Source organism: Mustela nigripes, chromosome 1, assembly GCF_022355385.1.
Source record: "Mustela nigripes isolate SB6536 chromosome 1, MUSNIG.SB6536, whole genome shotgun sequence".
Lineage (NCBI taxonomy): Eukaryota > Metazoa > Chordata > Mammalia > Carnivora > Mustelidae > Mustela > Mustela nigripes.
The window spans coordinates 198,251,642-198,275,133 of NC_081557.1; the positions used below are offsets into that span (position 1 = coordinate 198,251,642).

The 23,492-nt window shown below is 42.2% G+C and overlaps 1 long non-coding RNA gene across 2 annotated transcripts; it reads right to left on the reverse strand.

The window, feature by feature from the left end:
* Positions 1-1,601: 1,601 nt before the first annotated feature.
* On the reverse strand, positions 1,602-23,437 carry LOC132014696 (uncharacterized). 2 transcript variants are annotated; one of them, XR_009403362.1, is made up of 3 exons: positions 23,361-23,437; positions 2,627-2,702; positions 1,602-1,686 (listed from the first exon to the last, which is right to left on the reverse strand). It is a non-coding gene; the product is annotated as an uncharacterized LOC132014696 (long non-coding RNA). The 2 variants fall into 2 exon arrangements; XR_009403356.1 differs by lacking the exon at positions 23,361-23,437 and adding an exon at positions 12,425-12,542.
* Between the last annotated feature and the right edge of the window lie 55 nt (positions 23,438-23,492).

Consider the following 23,492-nt stretch of genomic DNA (forward strand, 5'->3'; position numbering starts at 1 on the left):
GTAATGAACTGATAAAAACCTCAGAGATAACGATCAAGTCCTTTTTGGGAAATAGGTCCACTGACCAGGTAGGTTATTTAGAGTCAGAAAATGGCTTCTGCTCTCAGTTGACACAGATACTACCTAAGCTCCACTGTGGAGTAAAACAGAAGGTTCAATCCCTTCTGCTAACTGAGCTGAGGGGGTGGAGGTGAATCTCAATGTGTGACACTAGAAAGAGGGAATTGAATAGTGTCCAAGGATGAGGGCAAGATTGGAAATATGAGACACAATACAAACAGTCTAAAAAGAGTTGTGCAAGGTGTGAAACATGGTAAAGGACTTGAAACCAAGACAAGAACAATGGGTCTCGAGGGGCATGTGCTAGAACATCAGGAGGAGCCCTGTAGAAAGGAGCTGTGGAAAGACTCTAAGTAACTTGGGAAAGATGGTGATCCAACCCAGATGTGTGAAAATTATCCAGATCATACAGGAGAAGCAGACTGACCTGGAAGGAAGAAATACATGGGCCGGGCGAGGTTCACAGAGCCACATAGGAGCAGCCTGTGGAAAAGAAGCTATAAGCTATGGGACAGTGGGCACGTGAGCAGGAAATCGAGCATTGGGAAAGGGTCCTACCTGAGCTATGACTTTGGGGTCTTACCCAAAAAGGAGAAGGGGAAGAAAGGAAAACAGGGAAGGAAGGAAGAGAGGGAGGGAGGGGAGAGACAGAGAAGCGTGTGGACTACTTGGTTCAAGGTAGCCACTGTTCTCATTGAGGAAGTTCGGGAAAACCTTGCCAGCCGTCTAGCTGAGCACGGATTTCTGGGTAAAGAAGTAAACCACGGGAAAATAACCCCGACCATTTGGACCATAGATGCCTCCAAGTGTGGAGTACTCAAGTGTGTATCGATCTCCTTTTAAGAGAATGGTAAAGTTTTAAAGAATTCTGCACAAATAAGTTGGCATTATTTTCACCCATTGCACCAAGTCCAGAAATAGTCCATGACCAATGATCCATTACAGCTGCCGGTAGAAATAAATTTACTTGAGACTTTGCAACAGGCTCAATACACAGTCTTGCCCATGGAAACGCACGTAGCGGTAATCAGTATTCCTCTCCGGCCCAGACCTGGTGGATAATTACAATTAAGCTTCAATGGATTAGCTGCCAGTGGGACAGTAGATAGTGAGTGGTATTTTACATCTCTACTTTTTCAGCAAATTTGGGCATGTGGGTTTATTTCCTTCTCCATGGAAAACAAAAAAAGTTATTTCCAATTAATTCAGGAGACTATCAAAAGTACCAAAAATGGTACTGTTCCCCACGGTAGGATGAATGAGGTACAGAGTGTCTCTCCTCATTGTGTTAGAAACACAAGGGTCGCTCCTATTACTTACAGAGCCCCTAGTTTACATTTTCCAATTAGGAGATAATCAGTGTGCCATTATGAGTAAAAATTGTTGGAATGACCTTTTGGCTGTATATTTTAACCAGCAAATCTTTGGGGAGGGTTTGATTGAAAGCACGACAAGAGAACAAGGCGAGTTATCCTGATGATAAATAAGAACAATTATCACACTTATTATCTGATAAATAATTTATTGTGATTTGCCATTAATCCATCTCAAGCCACCTCCTGGATAAAAATACACCCCAAAGACTGACTCCTTCAGCTTTTCCCACGTCATGTCAGAAATTCTTGTCTGAAAAGCACAAAAGAAGAATTTACCTGGAATACAAAGAGTTGTCACTGCATACCTGCTCATTTTAATCAGTGCAGATAAATTATGCCCCTTATATAAAGGTAAATCAGTCCTTCACTCTCCGCTTAAAAACAAAACAAAACAAAACCTGTGAGAAGCCATTTTGAGAAGCCATAGCTCAACAAGGAGTCTATTTCGTTCTTATTTATCTTGTCTCCCATTCTTGTTAAAAAGCCATCAGCTAATGCATTTTCAGTCAACATCTACAGTAATATTCTTAATTGCAGGGTGTATGTATTATTACAGTAGAATAATTTAATTCTCTACAATTCTCCATAAATCCAACTGGTAAGGGTTGGGTGAATCTATAAACATGATTCTGAATGTTGGATATTAGGGATAAATGTTCTTTCTTCTACTGTACTCTACTTGGTAATTCCAACAGACATACATGTATTATTGATAATCCTCGTGTCAGATAAGTAATATAGAGCTTTTGGACATACAGATCACACTTCCCTAGTGACTTCATCTACTACTGATGTTTTGAAAAAAAAAAAAATGTATTAATGCTATTTTTCCCTTCATGTCCTCAAACCTGACCCTATTAGTGTCCCTTATTCAAAAATGAAGTCTTAATTCTACTTCTCTTTTTTTGTAAGTTGGTTTTTTTCAAATGGAATTTTTAAGGTAAATTAAGTTGATTTCTTATTATTTACCTCTGTTGTTAAACATATATCCTTTATTAGGATTTTTTTTTCCCCATGCTTTTATCTCTTCACATTTTTTGGTCACTGCTTTACTATTATTTTACTCAGTCATCCTATCTATAAGCTTGCACTCATTTCACAGGATTCCAGGAACATTTTTTTAATCCATGGAACATTGACATTGAGCAGAAATCCATACATCATTATCAGAAATTACAAGCTGGTATTACCTATTCCAGCCTTCCCTACTACAGAACTGAATTATGGACCCAAAGCCAAAAGGTTTCTTCCTCTGCCTTCAGGTATCTGAAAGAGATTAAAATATTTTTTAAAGTCTGTTGAGAATGTGATTATATAAACATTCAAGCAATTTGACATCCTCAGAGTCAGGAAATTCTTCCTCATAGCTACCCACATCCCTCCAGCTGCAATAGAAGCCCGTTTTTAAATTTGATTTGGGGACTGGGAGACTTATTGAACTTCTTTATTTCACAGATGAGGGAACAGTGGGAAAACAGACACCATAGTGCCGTATTGCCAGTGCATCCTTAGCAATGACAAGATGGGGGAGAGCGGAATTTTTGGTAGTCATCCCTACCACAGTCAGAAAGTCTTTTATCTACCATCACATGATCAGCCAGGATCAAGTTCATGAACCTCAACTAGAACAGCCCGGAAAGACCCAGCCCCACATGCTTGACAGAGTAAAGCAATGGGATGGAGAATTATGAGTATATTTCATAGCATTATAGTTAAATAATGGGTAAATTTTAGATTATACTCAATTTAAGGACAAAGCTACTTTTCTTAATTTCTAATGCATCATACACAAGCCACAAAGCCTCCCTCCCCATCGAATCATAGAAACTGTGTAAAGAAAGCTGGAAAGATCAGGAAGAAAAATGCATGCAGCTTTCTCTTGCCTGACATGAGAAATAGATTTCACTAATGCAAATCAGGACAACTGAAGGTCTCGTGATAATGCAGCATTCAGTATTTTAAAGCCACATCATGAGAATTCACAAAAGGAGAAATTTTTTTCTCTCTCCTATTTCTCTAGCGAGTGTGTGTGTGTGTGCACACGTACATGTGTGTGTATGTGTGTGTCTCAGAGCACACAACTATGATTTTTTTTTAATGGCACAAGAAAAGAAGTATTCTACTCCCCTCCAACCAAAATTAATATGGGCTTCTTAGAGAGTTGTACCACTTTTTATTGGGGGGGGGGTTATTTTTTTAAGCTCTTTTAATTTATTTATTTGACAGAGAGTGAGAGATCACAAGCAGGCAGGCAGAGAGAGAAGGGGAAGCAGCGTCCCTGCCGAGCAGAAGCCCAATGCAGGGCTTGATCCCAGGACCCTGAGATCATTGCCAGAACCAAAGGCAGAGGCTTAACCCTCTGAACCACCCAGGCGACCCTCTTTTTAAAAGATAACCCACTTGGAAAGCTGGTAGTCCAACTCCCCCTAACTGGAAGCTCTCGGGAAAATTAGGTAGATGGTACTCGATTTACCAAAGGCTAACAAAATGCTTATGGGTAACAGAGCCTTCTGTTTTAGCCAGTTCCAGAAATGGCCCTTCTGTGACAATGCTGGTGATAGAACATTCCAGCACTCCCTACCAGGCAGAACAAAGCTCACATTTCACACAATTCCAGATATCCTCAGGCCTCCTAAGTTACCACCTGTGGTTTGGATCTAAGCAAACAGAAACCTGAAAGAGGAGACAAATCATCAGTAAATCTCGTAGGTGCGGATCCACAAATACTAGGAGCCGAGGGAAATAACCAGGAAGGTCTTGAAGTGAGGCTGCCAGAAAGGGAATTATGATCTGGTTGGCATCAGGGAACCTGTTGGGATAAATCAAATGACTGAAATGTCAATAGTGACGCATGCAATCTGTGAAGAGAGGACGAAGAGGTGGGCGAGGAGGGCTTCCGCCATAGATCAAAGAGGGCTGGCCTCGCAATGAAATACGGACGGATGATCAAGAAAGTAGCAACACTGAAGCTTTATGAGTTAAGGTAAAAGAAATATATTAAATAAATGGGAATTAGCAGTGGGGGTCCTCTGTGCACTATTAAATCAGGACGCACTCACTGATAAATTACCATGGGGGCGGGGGGGACCCACAGATGCCCATGTCCTCCTAAATAAATAAAATGTAGCCTGCAGAACAAATCTTGGCCTCACCCTACTGCTACCCACTACAGTGTCCCAGCGTTCTTCCGCTCCTTTTCCTTTTCCTCCTCCTGACTCCCAAACAAGCGTGGGCACGGAGACCTCTGTTTAACTTCTGGCCTTGGAATTAATGACGACATTCTTGGTTTCAGTCCTGCGGGTCCCTCGGGCAGACTTCGACCGCTCTGGGGTTTAAAGGCACAGGATAAATAAGGCAAACATAAGTAAAATGCTAAATGACAAGATCACAAAACTCTGTTGCTCTCGATTTCAATTACGGAGACATTTCTTAAGGGATAATAAAAAGAGCGCAATGCAGGTCATCCGGGAATTTTTAGAGTTGCGTTGCTATTAGTTGCTTGTTTCATAAAGTGGAAAGGGCAGCTAGAGGTGAGGCAATTTGGGCCTGCTCACAGCAAATAAGGAAGAAACAATCAGGAATCTCGAGGTGAAGGGCGCTTGGGAGCATGACCTGATTCCATTTGCTCTGCTGAGAGGAGCCCTGTTTGTGCAACTTCTCACAGATACACAAAATAGGAAAAAGGGGAAGCCATAAGACAGAATTCTACCCTGAAAGTTAAAACTCACAAGGGAAAAATCTGTGAAGCAAAATTACACTACGAAATGTCATTCTCTAAAGGGCTTAAACAAGAAGTGTGATAAATGTTATTACTCTGCGGCACCATAAGGGTGTCGAGGACTCAATCACTCCTTTGATTTTGCCCAACAAGTGCAAGAAGGCAGTTAGAGGAAAACAGCCCTGTTTCAACGTGCTTTTAGCCTAAAGGCTGCAGGGAGAGAGGCAAGATGGAAAAACCACTAATACAACCATCAGGCTCATAAATAACTTTGGATCATCCTGTCTAGTTGCCCTTTTGGGTGTAAAGGCACCATGGGGTCAGGGTAAGCAAAGAATGAATAAAGTTAAAGGTCAGAAAGGTCCAGAGGAAATCCACTCAAGAACAATAAGAAAGCCAGCCCAAGCTAATCTTTAAGGCCAATTTTCTTAAAGATCTCAGCGAAACAGTTGCAAGAAACCCCCTAATGTCACTTCAAAATCAAGCAAGTGTGTCTAAGACCAGAGAACAGCTGCACTACTAATCTGGGATGCAGATAAAAGAGTATCTAAACAGTTAGAAATTAACACCCATGGGGATGGTGCTCAGATACGTGATCACAGAAACTTTACAAAACGTGTGTGTGCATGTGTGCATATCGGTGTATGTGCGTGTGTGTGTGTGTGTATACCATGTCGTATCATCATGGACTCTAGCTGCAGTGCAGAAGAGACATTTTCATGAACCAAAAGTGTTATTTTCAGCATTTTTTCATACTTCATTTCAACCGTTGCAGTGGGTGGACATTAAGGCTATGTTATCCAAGTTGTAATCAAGCCTTCCCCGGCTACAGCCACTGTAATGTGGTTTTCAAGAAAGGTCCATAAATTAAGAGAAGGATCTGAAGGCACCATGAAAGAAAAGGGAAGAAAGGGCCAAGAATCCAAAAAAGAGTTTGTTCCCCAAACTCTCCTTATATACTCAAATAACTAGCTATGAACGAGGAGTGACTTTTCCAGGGCATAAGGCTATGGCTCAGCTTATCAGCAAATCAAAGCTACCAGCAAAAGCAAGATGGAAGACTCTGAGCTCTGCTTTGGGCTTCCCCAGCAAGGATGCCCAAAGTCGCCCTCACAGACCTGCACAGAATGACAGGGAACGGTGCCAATGACACACTAATTTTTTAAAAAGAAAGTTATAGAACAATATGTATAATATAATCCCATTTTTGTTTTAACACACACATTATACCTGTATATACTTCATGAGCATAGAATAAGACCCGAAACAATGCACAAAAAACTTTAACCGTGCTAACTCTTGAGTGAGATTAGAGAGAGAACTTTTGTTTTGACTTGATCTGCTTCTCATCATTTCAATTATTATAATAAGTGTGTCTTATTTTTATAATTTTTTAAAGATTTTATTTATTGATTTGACAGACAGAGATCACAAGTAGGCAGAGAGGTAGGCAGAGAGAGAGGAGGAAGCAGGCTCCCCGCTGAGCAGAGAGTCCGAGGTGGGGCTCGATCCCAGGACCCTGGGATCATGACCCAAGCTGAAGGCAGAGTCTTCAACCCACTGAGCCACCCAGGCGCCCCTTATTTTTATAATTTAAAAAAAAAAAAACTTTGATATTCCCCAAATTCAACCTTGAGGCCTCTTAGATGCCTTCCATAATGGTTTGTTAAAATATAGTAACATTTGTCTATTCAACTTCCCTGAAACCTTTAAGGTCAAGAGTTTACCTTCCCTATGGAAGCCAGACAGGTGCAGCTGATGCTCCCGGTGAAGGAGACAAGACACAGGACAGCCATATGCTGGGTCTGCGCCTGCTCTGGATCTGGACCAAAGAAACTTATTTTTGTTGTCTTGCTATAAATTGGCAATATTTGAATGAAGTCTATAGATTTAGTAGCGCTGTCTATCTAACCTATTAATTGTGAGACTGTACTCTGGATATATGAGCAAATATCGTTTGACTACTCACTGAAATAAGAGCCCAAGAGGTATCTATCTTGTCTTCTGCTTCTACTTAAGTAGGTCAGAAAACACATAGATAGAGATATATACACACACATAAAAAGAAAGAAAGAGAAAGCAAATGTGGCAAAATGTTAACATTTGGGCAATCTGGGTAGAATTTATACAGGAAGCCTTTGTGCTATTCTTGTAACTTTTCTTTAAATCTTAAATTATTTCAAAATAAGGTTTAAAAAAAAAAACCCCAGAAGGGAGGGAGGGAGGGAAGGAGAAAGGAAAGAAATTTGTTCTAGTCCTTCCTTACAAAGGATGCTCTGGTTCTCTCTGTTCTCTTTAGTTAGTTTTATTCATTTCCATGGTTTGATCTGATTGGTGAGAGCTGATAATATCTTCAGGAGAAAAAGTGAATCTTCACAAATATTTGAGACTAATTTATCTAATAAATAACTCAATATATTTCACAAGAAAATATGGATAGCCAGTGTGAGCAACCTCATTCACTAGCAGGTCAGAAAATAGAAGAAATCTGGACAAAGTCAGAATAAGTGCGTGGTAGGACTGGAAATAGAAACCAGGTTTCCTAGCAGCTCATTCAGTATGATTTTTTAAGCCAGAATTTTGTGATGCAGCAACTATTCTACAGTGGGAAATTGCCCCTGGGAAGCTACAAGAGTTCATCAAAGGCAGAAGGTCAGAGTCCTCTGTCTGCAATGGTAAGGCACTGGTCATATTGCTATGCACCCCATAAATCACAAATAATAATATCCCGAGGCATTCTCTTCTGTATTAAAAGATAAGAACTCTGTTTTTGTTTCCAGAACCATTGCTCTCTTTCCCTGCTTCACATGGCTCCTGTAATTCAGAAGATAGACTTCATTCAAAGAATGAAAAATAGGTGAGTCTGAATCCTGGTGCCGCTCTCCATCAATTCAGCAAGCTGCAGAACGTTATCTGCCTTGTAAGTAGCTCGGCTCCCTCTAACAAGATGAATTTCTTTTCAAAAACAGGTTTGTACTTGGGGTTTCACCACCAGTGGTGTGAGCACCACGCTGAGAAAAGGATGCCCAAATATGGACCTTATAGAGTGCACGTGGACCTCGTCCTTGGAGAAAAAGAGATACATAGTACTCACAAACAACAAGCCTTAGCAACCTGTGATTAGGAAACATTCTCCCTGAATCCTGGCAGAAACAGAGAGGCAGGCAGCACTCCAAAGTTATCAGCAAAATAGAACTGGCTCCAGAGGCTTTCTGCAGGCAGCATTCGTGTGGACTGAAACCTTCCTGCTCCGAGTATAGTCCATACACCAGCAGCCTCAGCAACCCCGGATGCTTGTTAGAAATGCAGAAGCCCAGGCCCCTTCATGGATACGTTGAATCCCGTTGTATCTGCGTTTTAGCAAGATCTTTAGCAAGATCTCCTGGAGATTCCGCTGCACATTGGAATTTGAGAAACGGCGGGCTAGTGGAAATGATGCAACAGAGAGCTCGAGCCTAAGAGAAGCGAAGGAAAATATACGCACGTGTGTACGCACGTGCACACTCTTGCACGTGCGCGCACACACCCACATGCACACAGTGCTGTGAAGCAGACAGGACCCCAAAAGACCCCTGTTCTAGTTTGAACGACCCACACACTGGCATCCAATACTCTGCCACGTCATCCCTCCATACTGCCTGGATTCATCCCTCCCTCCCATGAGTCATGGATCCATGACCTGTGTTCATCCTAAGTGGAGGGCAAATGCTAAGCAGCCTCAAGGACTGTCATCTTAGAGGGATGATCATATGCCTTATATCTTTCATTCTACTAATGTGGATGAATCACATTTATTGATCTGCATTTGTTGAACCATCCTTGCATCCCATGGGTGAATCCCATTTGCTCATAGTGTATGATCCTTTAATGTGCTATTGATCCAGTTTGCTAGTATTTTGAGAATTTTTGCAATTACATTCATCGGGGGCATTGACCTGTCATTTTCTTTTTGACCAGTCTGACTGTACCATTTTTAATTGTCTAGGAGAATAAAAGAAATAATTTCTATTTACTGAGTGACTACAATGTACCAGGTCATGTCTCAGATACTGTACAAATATAATTTCACTTCAAGTTTGTAATACCTCTATTATGTTAATTTAAAAACTAAGGCTTTGCCCAAGATCACAAAGCAAGAAAATGTTTGAGCTAAGATCTTACTCTTGGTTTCAAGTTCTGTGTTCTTTCTCTTATACCGCAACTACACAGAAACTAAGATTTTTAATCTTCTTATTTCTTAAAGAGGAAAAGGGGAGGGAAAAAAGCAATTCTGTAGGGCTCCACTTCCACAGAAAAGTGGATTCCACTCCAGGGCAGCATATCTCATTTCAGCCAGGCCAGAAATTGTTCATGAGATGTTACTGAAGATGGGAAGGAAATTTATGAAATGTGATGGAATCATTGTCTGACAGCCTTCCTCAGGTTTCTAGAGGTCATCCAGGCTCAATACATCCCAGACCAAGCCTTTCCCTTAAAGCAGTGGCTTGAATGATAACATGTGGAGAAATTCAGTACCATAAGAATCCACCCCATTCCGGTGAAACATTCCACCTTCAAATGGAGCCAAAATAAACTCCCAATTCTTCCTTGGAGGCCACACAAAATAACCCCAAACTCCTCTTCAACAGCCTTTCAAGAACGGAAGACAACAAACAGGATACACACAAAAGCCAAGTTTCTCCCTTGTCATTAAATAAGCTTCTTGGTCTTTGATCTCTTCCTTATAGGGCATGATTTTTTTATCTCTTTTCCATCCCGGTTCCCGCCCCAGACACCCACCAACCTGGCCATGCCCGACTTTACAGTGAGCACCCATAACCGGGCTCACAGTTATGGTTGTCGTGTGGCCAAGGCAGAGTCATTTTCTCCCTCAAGGTTTCCCCACCTCTCTCTCCGCCTCCTGATTTTTACCCGAGCCCCTCACACACAAGCTGATCCGAAACGTAATTCATCTACCGAAGGGCAAAGCCACTGGTAACTACACAAATGCATTAAGTCTCTGAAGTGTTTCACCAACCCACTCACCCACCTGCCTCCGAAGTGGCAGTGTGATCAATCAAGTCAGTTTCATGTTCCACAGCCCACACCGAACGGGGGAAAAATTAATGACACTGACTGTTCTCGCTAGAGAAGCAACTCAACTAGACAGCAGCCTTCACAACAGAAAAGGAACACTTCACTTTTACTCAACCTGTAAGAAAGAAAAAGAATACACTATAAATGTATATAAAATATGGGGGGGGGGGGGTTACTTCATATCTAGGTATATGAAGTAACAAGTTATTTGTCCAAAGGCCAGAGTAGGGCTTATGCTCTACTGACCTAAAGGAAAACTAGGATTCCTCTTTTCACTCAGTACTCCAGCATTTCACAGACACCAAAGGCAGTGAAGTCAGAAGTATTTGATTTAGAGTCTTAACTCAGCCTCTGTGGTTTGCAGATGGGACTTCCAAACCAACTGAACGTGAATGGATGCACTACAAGGACAGGAAAGGCCCCTCCATGCCATCCATCATAGCCTCCCAGCAGCTCTGCTCCATTTCCTGCCCAGCAGACCCAGAGAATAAAGGCTAGCTACATTTCTCTTTCCCTTCCCCTCTCCCTCTCTCTCTCACTCTCACTCTTTCTGCCTGCCCTGCATTCTTGTTTCAAGACAAGCTCAGGGGTCAGCCTCTCCATTACAAAACTCACATCCGTCCCTTGCACAGAAGAATCATGAGGTGTTAAGACCTAATCCGGTCAGCTTTACACACAGTTGCCAGAAAGTTCCTCTCTCCCTCACCATCTTCAGAAGGAAACAGCCCCTCTATACCTCCTCACTTCTCTTTACCAAGACCTAGTTGGGCTTATGCATCCTTAAACACTTGTTTCCTAAGCTGGATATCCCAGCACTGGCATTATTTACGCAGAAACAGCACAGAATGATTTGGAATTTGGACTGTGGAGAACTTCATTTAAGGCCTAGGTTATCAGGAGGCAGAGGGAAGCCCCACAAATGGGCTTCAGAACCCCCTCACATTTCTCACTTTCACATTTAGGAATTCTATGTAGGATTTTTCCTTACTAGGAATACTCTTTCACTTAAAAATAAAAATAAAAATAAAAATAAAAATAAGAAAGAAAGGCAACATTTCCACAGGGAATCATTCTTTTCTCCACACGTTGCCCTATGACCATGAAACACGTACACGGAATGATGCGTGCCTTCTTTATGCTGTCATGAATGAGAAAGAGCTAAGAAAAGCCTTTGTGTTGGGTAGTAAAAAGCCACAAACAGGCAGAATGTTTACTGCTTCCAACTCCCTAGTGCTTAAAATGACACAACACCAGAGAACTTGGGATCATCTGTCCAGCCCTTCATAATTCAGATGTGAAAATGAAAACGCGCAGAGGTTAATGGTCTGCTTTATTAACTTAGTAGAGTCAATACCACAACTCTTTCATACATAATAGAAACTCAGTGTTGAAATAATAAATGTTTACACAACTAATATGTTACTATATACCCAAATCACTCCAGAAAAGAGTTCAGGTGATTTTCTAAGAGACATAAAACAAAAACCAAAAAGAAGAAGAAGAAAGAAAGGAAAAAGAAAAGAAAGAAAGGATGGAATTTCATAGAAGTGAAAAAAGAATGAGTGGATATGACTACAGTTTTCCTTGTCTTGAACCCAACTCCAGAAATTTGTTCTTTGCTGCCTCAAGTACTCGAGACTCTGAAAATTTACATTCCCGGCACTTTCCTCGGCTGTTCTAAATTTCAAGTGATGAACAATTTTCTACTTAGAACTTTAAATTGCTTGTGAGAAGCCAGTGAGGACTTGCAGTGAGGAGGTTTCTTGTGGGTAATCTTTTTGGGTGGATGCCCCCTTGGTTTCATGAAAATTGTCTGTTCTTCTCTCAAGACCAGATCCTTCATACTTGCGCTTGCTGGAAGAAAATAGAATAGACTCGGCTCGAAGAGCAGCCCAGGCAGAGGGTCTGGGGGCGACCCTAGGTTGGCATGTGTTGTGTGCAGATGCCTCACGGAGGCTGTGGCCTCGCTTCTCTGAGGTGGGCCTCCACGCCACGGCCCTGGCCTGTCGAGAGCCCGAGAGAGATGCAGAATCTTGGGCCCCACCCCCGCTGGATCAGAATCTGCTTTTCTGCAAGCTCTCCAGAGATATCTGAATGCACATTAACGTTGGAGAAATAATAGTCCACAGCTCCCTTACCGCCTCAGATACAGACGCTCACGATGCAGCCATAGAATAAGGAAATAGAGACCCACCTGTAATGTCGGCATGGGGCACATTGATGAGAGGCTTTTGTTTTTTGGGGGGAGGGGGCGGCGAGGGAAGATTTTGCTTTGACGTTGGTTCGTTTGTCAAGTTTTCTGTTGTCCTTGTTACTCTTCAGGTAAAATATCAAGTGAAAGTGAAATGGGGAAAAGGTGCTTTTCGAGCCAATTTGATTAGTCATACTTTGGCACACATTGACAAAGATATTCACCCCCAGGGGGCATAATTGTTCTTGAGAAGTGACTTTGTGGTAGAGAAAACTTTTGTTTCCAGAGGCGCAGACTACACAGCACGGAGTGGAATAGAAATATGGCGATTATCCAGTTCATTTACTTGCTGTACACAGCCAGGCAAACCAATCCAGGTAGCGCAGGCTATAAAAAACATTCCGAGGTGCCTGAATTACCCAGGTTCACGGCTAACGTTGTTGAGATGAACTGGATCACAGCCAGACGTGCACATCTTCTGTGCTTTTAAACCTCGTGCAAGGGAAACCTGCACCAGCAGCCTCGAGGAGGGGAGGGGGCAGTGTAAGTAACCCCTGGACCCAGACAGCATCTGATGAGGGGTGACATTGGTCTTTGGCAGAGCTGGGACTGCTCTGTCGACAAAGCACTTGTCACATGGAAGGCAGGGCGGCCGGCCAAAATACAGACACGGGGACCAACCAAAGGATAATTGCTGTAAATTCCATACAGAGAGCGAAGACAGAGATGTCAGCAAAAACACGTCGCCCGGCTGGGGAGCAGCACACACAGGATGGCAGGGTAGAGTCCAACAAGAAAGGGAAGGTTTTCTGAAAAGGCCAAATTTGTTCCAACTAGGTATGGTAGGCCAGCTGGAAGACATGTCAGTCAAGGACTCGAGTCTCTGCTCAGAGGTATTTCTGCTACTTGTACATGACAGCTTCTCAAAACTAAATAATAAGGAAAAATTATAGATAGATTTCCTCCAGGCATCGGGTATGTTCTGATTGCAATTTAGGAGAGAAGAGAAACTAACCAGGATTTGCTCAAGCCCCTCCTAGGGGCCAAGTCCCTTTGCAGGTGTTCTGCATAAATCTTTAAAAGCTGGCTTTAAGGGGAGGGGTTTGACCTAGGTATCAACCACCCCTAAAGGGTTCTTGTTTGGACTTTAAGGATCCCTCAAGTTCCTGAAATGTAGGAAATTTTTTTGCATGTATTTTTTTTTTCTGGGAGGAGAGATCATAACTCTCAGTGAATGCTCAAATGGACCATGACCTCCAAAACATTAAAAATACAGTTATCTGAATGAATGACGAAGAATGAAGGAACTAGTAACTGTTGAGTATTGACCCTATACTCACTAACATCATTTGGTCCTCCTAGAAACCCAAAGGTAAGTGATACTATCCCCATTTTACAGTTAAGGGAAAGTAAGGCTAAAGAAGAAGCCTTACCAGGTAAACACACCTAGAAACTATAAGATATAGCATGTAAATTTAGACTTACCTAGTCCAAAATCCAAACTTTTTCTATGATATTGTGCTTCCTGGGTCTTGGTGGGGGCTGGGGAAAGCAGGGAAGGGCATAAAAAATTAGTGAAGGAAGATCAATGTGACATCGTGACTGGCTCTCGAAGAATGAGTCACCTCTGGGCATCTGGAGGCTGAAGGAAGAGCATTCCAGGTGGAAAGAACAAGGTGAAAAGCAGACCAGTGAGGAGGAATGCTAACGGAGATAATCTTCCCTCCTGCTGGCTCAGGAGCTTCCTAAAGGCTGGAGAGCCAAGTAACATTCTCAAGACGAAACACACCTCAGGGTTAAACTTCTAGCCCCTTTAGCTTTGAATTTCCTGTCACCCAAACCCCAGGGCAACCAGAGGATACCACGCCTATCACAGAGACCCTGACATAAAGCCCAGGGGCCACTTAATGCCCAGTATCAATTCAAACAAGTGCATTTTGATTATTTCTAATGTGTCTCCAGCCAGGAGAGCAGGTTTACTGCAGGTCAGGAAGAAGCCAAGAGCTTACCCAGGGCCACTGGAGCCCAAACAGCAACGTGCAGCCTGTCTGGGAATGAAAGATCATCCATTAAGTGTGAGGATTTAATGCATCTCCAGTCCCCCAAGATGCTCTTCTCTCGATATAAATAATATCCAGAGACTAAAATATTCCACGTGCACCACAACACATTTAATCGGGCTTTTAGACACGCATCGACTCTACGATGGGATCCTGCTGCCTTCTGAGATGGAAAAGCCACTCAGCAAGGGGAATAGTAGCACGGAATCCCGTGTAATTGAATTGTGGTTTTAAATCCTATGATTAACAGATGGCAAAGTCCTGCCGCAGTGCACGCGCTGCCCCTCCTCGCCCCGCTGGAGACACGGGGCATGCCCCCTCTGACCATCAGCAGCAGCCAGCTTGCTTTAGTTCCCATGTTGTTTTTAGCAGTTAACTCTATTTTTTGTTTCTTTTTTGGTCTTGTTTCCATAATTTTGTTTTATTAAATTTTTATTTCAGTATCACTGAGATATCACATCTTACTAGTTTCAAGCGTCCAACACAGCAATTCAACCTCACAAAACGCCCACCAGAAGCGTAGTTACCATGTGTCACCACACAAAGGAATAACAATGTTATGGACTATATATGCCCTACGCTGAACTTTTTACCCCTGCGACTTCTGTATGTTAGAACTGGAAGTTTGTGCCTCTTAATCCCCTCACCTATTTCAGCCATCCTCCATTCTCCTCACCTCTGGTGACCCCTAGTTTGTTCTCTAGGTTTCTCTGGTTGTTGCTGTTTATTTGTTTGTCATTTGTTTTGTTTTTTAGATTCCACATATAAGTGAAATCATACGGTATTTGTCTTTCTCTGACTTATTTCATGCAGCATAGTACCCTCTAGGACCCTCCACGTTGTCACACATGGCAAGGTTTCCTTCTTTTTTATGACTGAGTAACGTTCCGTCATGTGTGCATGCCGCCGCGTCTTCCTCCATTCACCCATGGATGGACATTTAGGCTGCCTCCGTCTGGTCATACTGTAAATAATGCTGCAGTAAGCATAAGGTACATATGTCTTGTCTATGAGTGTTTTCATTTTCCTATAGTAAATACCCAGAAGTGGAATTACTGGATCATATGGTACTTCTATTTTTGTTTTTTTGAGGAACGACTGACTGTACTGTATTCTTTAGGAGTTTTATGGCATCATGTCTCTGGTTAGGTCTTTAATCCATTTTGAGTTTACTTTTGTGTGTGGTATAAAAAAATGGTCCAGAGGTGCCTGGGAGGCTCAGTCAGTTAAACGTCTGCCTTCGGCTCAGGTCATGATCCCAGGGTCTTGGGATGGAGCCCTGCATCCAGCTCCCTACTTGGCAGAAAGCCTGTTGCTTCCTCACTCTCTCTCTGCCACTCCCCCTGCTTGAGTTCTCTCCCTCTGTCAAATAATAAATTAAATCTTAAAAAAAAAAAAAAAGAAAGAAAGAAAGAAAGTAGTCCACTTTCATTTTGTTGCATGTGGCTGTCCGGTTTTCCCAAAACCGTTTGTTGAAGAGACTGTCTTTTTCCCGTTGGATAGTTTGCCTCCTCTGTCTAGTTTAATTGGCCATTTACGTGTGGGTGGACTTCCAGGCTCTCTATCCTGCTCTACTGATCTATGTGTCTATTTTTGTGCCCGTAGCATACTGTCTGATTACTACAGCTTTGTAGTGTATCTTGGGGTCTGGGATTGTGATGCCGCCAGCTTCTTTCTTCTGTCTCAAGACAGCTTTGTCTATTTGCAGTCTTCCGTAGGTCCATACAAATTTTAGGATTATTTGACATACAATTTTTTTGTAGTAATCTCATAATTGTTTGTATTTCTGTGGTGTCATTTGTAGCTTCTCCTCTTTCATTTCTGATTTTATTTATTTAAATCTTCCTTCTTCCTGATGAGACTGGTTAAATGTTTATCAGTTTTGTGATCCTTTCAAAGAACCAGCTCTTATTCTCGTTGCTCTTTTTTTTTCTTTATTTCATTTATTTCTGCCTCATAATTATTATTTCCTTCCTTCTACTAATTTTGGGTCTTATTTGTTCTTTTTCTGGTTCCTTTAGGTATAATTTGGACTGTTTACTCATGGTTTTTCTTCTTTTTTGAAATAGGCCCCTATTACCATGAACTTCCCTCTGAGAACTACTTTTTCTGTGTCCCAAAGATTTTGAAATGTAGTGTTTCCATTTCCACTTATCTCCAGATATTTTTTTATTTCCTCTTTGATTTTTTTCATTGATCCATTGTTTGTCCAGTAACATGTTAGCTAGCCTCCACATGTTTGTGTTCCTTCCAGCTTTTTTCTTGTAACTGATTTCTAGTTTCATGCCACTGTATTCAGAAAAGATACTTGAGGGTCTCTTGGCTGTTCAATTGGTGGAGCATGCAACTCTTGATTCCAGGGTCCTGAGTTCGAGCCCCACAGTGGGTGTAGAGATTACTTAAAAACAAAATCTTCAAAAAAGAAAAGATGCTTGGTGTAATTTCAGTCTTCTTAAATTTATTGAGACTTGTTTTGTGGCCTATCACATGATCTCTCCTGGAGCGTGAGCACTTACTTCTTCTTTATAAAAGAGCCATTTCACGAGCATTATTATTGTTCAAGTAATAAACTCCAACCAAATTTTCTCGTTGGTTTATAAATGAATGTAAGTGTATAATAGCCCAAATCTCTTCAGGTTCCCTGGATAGGAACTCTTCGAATTTTATGTGCCGTAAATAGAAGGCAAAAAAGTATTAAAAACAAGGATACACTCTATTCATCTTGTTTCAGTAGATCATAAGTTCCTTGAGGGAAGAAACAGGTTATTTGGGTTATTGATTTAACATTTATTGAGTCCTAACTATCCTCATGTACCATAGAAATAAATCTATCAATATACTTCATTATGAGAAAAACACATTGCTCTCTTTAAACAGGACCAAGCAGCACTCCCTTGGATGTTTTCTTTCCTCTACTCTGATTAACAACTTGAAAGTGCAGCTCCTGTTCTAAGAAATATTCGTAGAAAATACTGCATTCCATTCCATAAAACTGGAATATAAGATTCTCCCTCTCTGAAATGACTAGGTAGGTGATAGGAAACAGAGGACTTGGTGGGGAAGGGGGCGGGAGAACGCAGAATCCCTGACAACATTTCACTTTCAATGCAAACAACTTCAAAAATCCTGTATAATTAGGAGGTTTCATACTTAGTATCTCTCAAACCATGGTTTCGATTGAAATGAATACGCTGCATAATGAAACTTAAACATAAAAGTCTTAAACCCACCCCAAAAAAAGCAGACAAATTTCTAACCGAGTTACTCTCAAAGACCAGGAAAATATGTGCCTATAAGTGCATTGTTAATGCCCACCAGCATATCACTTAAAAGTATTAACCTTACACAGGGGAGAAGGACACGGGGGAAAGTGTGGCTGCAGTTTTAGCCATGTCCACAAACACCAAGACCATCTGCAAGAACAGCACAATCCAGAGCTCCGGGATAACTGTGAGCCCAACTTTGGCAGCTTGTTATCAATTCAGCGTGGGTGCCGTTTTGTAAACACATCTAATTTGGTTTAAAATTTTAATCCATAAAGTCATTACTAAAGGGCTCCAGGCTGCTGCAGTGATGAACCAACTGCTTCTCAAGCAGACAGGAAGGCACCAGAGCCAGGCAGGGTTTTCTGTCCTCAGGACCCTCCTTTGTCTCCCTTATTTTGCTCTTGTCTCTGATTTCCTTCTCAGCAATGTGCTGACTTTCCCACGCATAGTCTCCACTCACACCAGAAATTTTCTGTTGCTCCAACTTGTCTCTGTCTGTGTATCTGTACCTGTCTCTCTGGGTCTCACTCTGTCTCTGACTCTCTGTCTCTCTCCCTCTCTCTCTCTCACACACACACAGAATTTCTTTGCCTCTTCCTGACCCAATATTCCAATCACCATCTCCTCTACGCTCCCAATTTAATCTGCTTCTCGACTTCTCCAACAGAAATGTGGCTCTTTAACAAAAAGATCATGCTAGTGAGTTTGGGGGAAAGAAATTGTCCTAAAGAGCTGATGGCAGGGAACATAGCTGACTGACAGATGGACTGACCAACTGACTGGGCGGATGGCTTCTTGTCAGTTGCCCTCCTTGGAGTATCGGTTCTCATAAATAATTAACCATAAGATGAGCGGGATTTTTCAACAGAGAGCCCAAAAGGTGAATCTTTTTAAAACAAGGAATCTTTTTAAAACTAAAATGTGGTTTATCTAACAAACTATGTATCAGACCCGGTTCCAAGGGACTTGTGAATGTTAGCCTCCTATTTACTCTTCATTACAACACTTTGAGATAATATTATTCCTCTTCCCCATTTCCCAGGAGACAGAAGCACAGAGAGGTCAAGAAACTTGCCCAAAGTCACACAACTGGAAAGCGACTGTCAGGATTTCCACCCAGATGGTTTGTCTCCAGAGCCCATGCATTTAACTGCTACACTCTGCAGCTTCTTATTTGATGATTGCATCTCTGTCTAATAGAGAGGAAAATTTGCATTCATTTTTTATGCATTCTATCTACTATTAAAGCCAAGTTTCTCTCTCAGAAAGAATAGATGACTGATTTACCCTATTGGGTAATTATTACCCTATTTACCTTATTGGGTAAATATTTATCCTATTGTATAAATCAGTTATTGCTCAAAACACCTGTGTATAGCCCCCACCATTAACAACACGCATGTTGACTAGCGATGTTCTAGACCAACTTCTCACCTTCCCTCATCCTATTCTTTCTGCCAGTCCAGATACATAACACATGCAATTCCCTTTCCAAAAAGCAGCTTCTTAAACCATGTCAGGGACTTCCCCCTTCTGCTCAGTGAGGTTTAAGAGGGTGGCCCAGAGCAGCCAAGCGGATATGGCCCCAGAGCACCCAAGACTTTGCTGCTCTGTGATCATCTACTTAACTTCCTTTCATTCAACATTATAGTGGGCAAAACAAACCCAGACCATTTGGGAAAGCCAGGAGAGAGGTCCCATTCTTTTTTAGCTTTTTTTTTTTTTTTTTTTTTTTAAGATTTTCCCTATTTATTTGACAGAGAGAGAGAGAAAGAGATTGAGAGAGGGAATTCAAGCAGGGGGTGTGAGAGAGGGAGCCTGATATGGGCCTCAGTCCCAAGACCCTGGGATCATGACCTGAGACAAAGGCAGACACTTAACAACTGAGCCACCCAGGTGCCCCAAGAGGTCCCATTCTTTTCTGTATCAATAATAATAATATTTCTGTTCTGGGGGACTGACATTTTTAGTCACATTTCTTCCAAAGCATGTGCTGCTTGAGGATTATAAAACCCAAAGGCCCCAGGATTTCTCCTCTTTCAGAAATGGATGGTTCTGCTTTTCATTTAAGGTGCAGTTTAGAAAGAAGCAGCCTGTGAAACCAATTAACTAATTGGAAATCACTTAATGACTGTGGCAGCATTTTGGATTTCTGGCGTTGGTTCACAGCAGTCCAGAGAAATTGCTTTTCAATATTATGATAAGGTAAGCTGTGGAGGCCTCCCAGGAGACAGCCGAGGCTGCTGAGAGAGACAATGAGCTCTAATATGCCCCCCAAAATACCAGAGGCATTATAACAGGGAATTCTGTGATTGTAAAGTAAGCACAACATAAAAATCCAAAGATCTGTGGAGTTCTGCCGAAAAATCAATGTGCGGCTATCATTCCTTGCTATGATTTTTGAAAGCTGACAATCTTCGCGTGGACATTATGCTGTTGAAATTGCTCTCACAGAGAGAACCAGGCATGTGCAGAAACAGAGGTGGCATAGGGAGGAGAAAAAATAAGAGAGTAAAGGCTCACCGCGGAACAATAGCCCAATTAATTGTTTTAGTATGAACAGAGTCACGTCCACATTAGGGAAGTAATCTAGTTAATCCTCAAGAGTTAACATAGCCAGGGAAAATAAATTACTCCAAACACAATATTTTATCCATTCACCATTTGCTTGTTTCAAGGTAGTAAATGTTCTTAGCACATTTCTAAGTAGCATCATTCATTAGAACGAAAATCATCGCTGTGGAAAACAATATCCTCAACCTCTAATCGTCTCTCTAATTCATTCCTTTTGGCTCGCCTTTAGAAAGAGGCATAGGGATAGACACAGATGTGTGCAACTTAAAGCTGCTCACTTTTCTGGGCCTCAGCATTATTTTGTGAGCGTGCGTGATTTTCCTCGCCTCTCTTTGCCTTCAGTTACTCAACTGTGAAATGGACTGATGCTTGTTAGAAGCAATAGATTGATTCAAATGATGGTGGGGTTTTGCAAACCTAGCGCGGCAAGTGCCTCCGGCAGTCACAAACTTCCCTTTTTTCCCTTCCGTGTCGACACGGTAAATTTGGGGAACAAAGACGCTCTCCTGGAGATATCTGCTGTTGTTTCCCACCATGAAGGAAATTCTCTACACGTGCTTGTCACTCCACCGCCTGCATGTGGGCCTTCCGCAGCCCCCGGCTTTATTAATTCAGTAGCGTAGATGCCTCCAGCAGGTGCTGCCTTAGATGCTCGCTTTATACCCAGCTATTAGCTTAAAGAAGATATTCCCTTCAGAGGCAGCAGCTGCAATAAAGACGAGGGCCATTCACAGGTTGCTAAGCCAAGTCTCAGTCCATTGGACTGCGGGACTGTGGTAGCCCTTTCCCATGACCTGCCTCAGGTATGGGTGCTCATTGACAGCTGGAAGCATGGGGGCGGGTGAGTGGCTCAGTCATTAAGCATCTGTCTTTGGCTCAGGTCATGATCCCAGAGTCCTGGGATCAAGCCCCACGTACAGCTCCCCGCTAAGCTTGGAATCTGCTTCTTTCTCTGCCTGCCTCTCCCCCGGCTTGTGCATTCTCTCTCTTGCTCTAATGCTCTCTCTCTTTCTCTCTCTCTCTCTGGCAAATAAATAAATAAATCTTAAAAAAAAAAAAAGCAGGATGCACTTTATGGAATCTCATCCCTGGAAGTCCTGCACAGGGGAAACACCCAAGACAAGGATAGCCACTTTAAAACTACTACCAGTTGATGTTGATTCTTCCTTTAAAACAATGTTTCATCCCGAGTGAGGGGAGAAACATGTTTAACTTGTTACCTTTCTTGAGATTTAATTTCTAATCTGCATTCTAGAAAATGACATCCAACTAATATCAAGATTATAGCAAGATAACGCGACTGATAAACTAATTTTAATTGCCAATTAAGAGCATCAGTGAGTAAAACAAAACACCGCGTTTAATCTATGCGAGGGGAGTAGCCTTATCGTGAACTTCCCGTGTGGAAGTTGAACTACCTTAGGAAATAAGAGGGAAACATTTTCATCTTCTTAAAGAAAAACCTGTGAAATACCAAGGAGGAAAGTCTTGCAAATGAAACTTCGGATGGCTCCGGACATTTTCCAGAATGACACACCTGATGGGACACGGGATTCAAAGGATAGTGTTCCAAAGTTCACCTGTCCCACTTTCAACACGTTGCACACTGACCCAAAGATGAGGCAATACCTATGAAGATGGGCTGATTGCCAACTGGTGCAGCCTCATCAGCAAAGCTCGGCACTCTAGAGCTTAAATGTCCCTGCCCAACAAATGGTGAGCAATTAAGTCCATTCCAGGAAGACAAGACCAAGGCCAAAGTCTTAACAATGCCCCTGTCCCTGAGTCCTTGACTTAGTGAGTGTTACTACAAAAAGAAAATTTACTTTTATCTAGGTTGTTACTTTTTCCCTCTGCTGTTTTCTGTGGCTTTGCCTATAAGCTCACAGTTTGTAGTTAAATTGGACAATTACCGAGCGAGAAGTGAATAATTAATGAATAGTCACCGTATATGTTTGGGAACCTGTGACCCAATCATTGAACAGATAGCTGAACCACTAAAATAAATGACTCGTTCCACTCATTACCTGATCAGCATTTGTTTAGAGGTTCCTAGGTGCCCTATCAAAATTCTAATCAGTTCTATTTAAATTACATTTTTTGCACTGCATTGTTATAAATGCTAATTTATGCCTAGAATGGAACAGCTTTATTTTTTACCTCCTGAAGAAACGGATGAATAAAAACATACTTCTACAGGGCATAAAAGATTATCAAGGGTTCAATGACTATTGGATTTTGCACTTGCCAAAACACATCCCAAAACTCAGCACTGAAGCTATAGGAGACAACAGGGACATTCACATCCACCCACGACAAAGCTGTCCCTGTGAGGAGGCAGAGGACTGTCACAGCAACTTTCGGCAACCACAATCGGAGACTTCCTGCTGTTGGAGACAGGAGCAGCTTTGGGGGGGAGGAAGGGAAGGAAGAAGAAATTCTTCCTGCTAGAGAAGAATGACCCAAAGGATCTTAAAGGCAAATGTTTATTTCATAATGTCTAGACGACCTCCCTGCTCTGAGAGAAACTTCTCCAAGCCTGGAACCACATCTACTTTTGCCAATGATACACATCTCCACCAACTCGTAGGAGGTGACAAAGTTACCCTAGAAAATGGTAACTGTACCTCATTTTTCCCAGTTAGTTTGGTCTCCAGCCTTAGTCCTAAAATGCCCCTTAAGCAATGAGAGCTCTTCCACCCAAGAGGAGACAGAAGCATGGTTTTGCTCTCTCTGATGTATGACATCAGGCCACTTGCAGCCTAGGAGTGGCCTAGCCAGGCCCCAAGTCGTCAGCGATCTAGAAGACCTCAGAAGAGAAAGAAGATTGAGAATGATGTTCTAGAAATAGCTAGAAATGTCCTAATGAGACCACAAAAGTCCCACTTGTAAAGTTACTTCCTACAAAATGCTGCTCCCCACACATCCCAAGCCTAGTGTCTCTGAGGAAGTCAGTGAGCCTGCCATTAGTCTGCCCGAAGTGGGAGGCATTGAATTCAGAATTCATTGCTAGAGGTTTTTTGTAAGCTGAGGAATTACCTTGAAAGGATTGAATTTCCAAGTGTAAGTCAGCAGCTGCTGGGGAGGCTGAGGCCACCTCAATCATTCTGCACCACCGAGTCTCTTGTGGAGAGGGGGCAAGACAAGGCCGGATCAGCCTGGCTTAGGGCT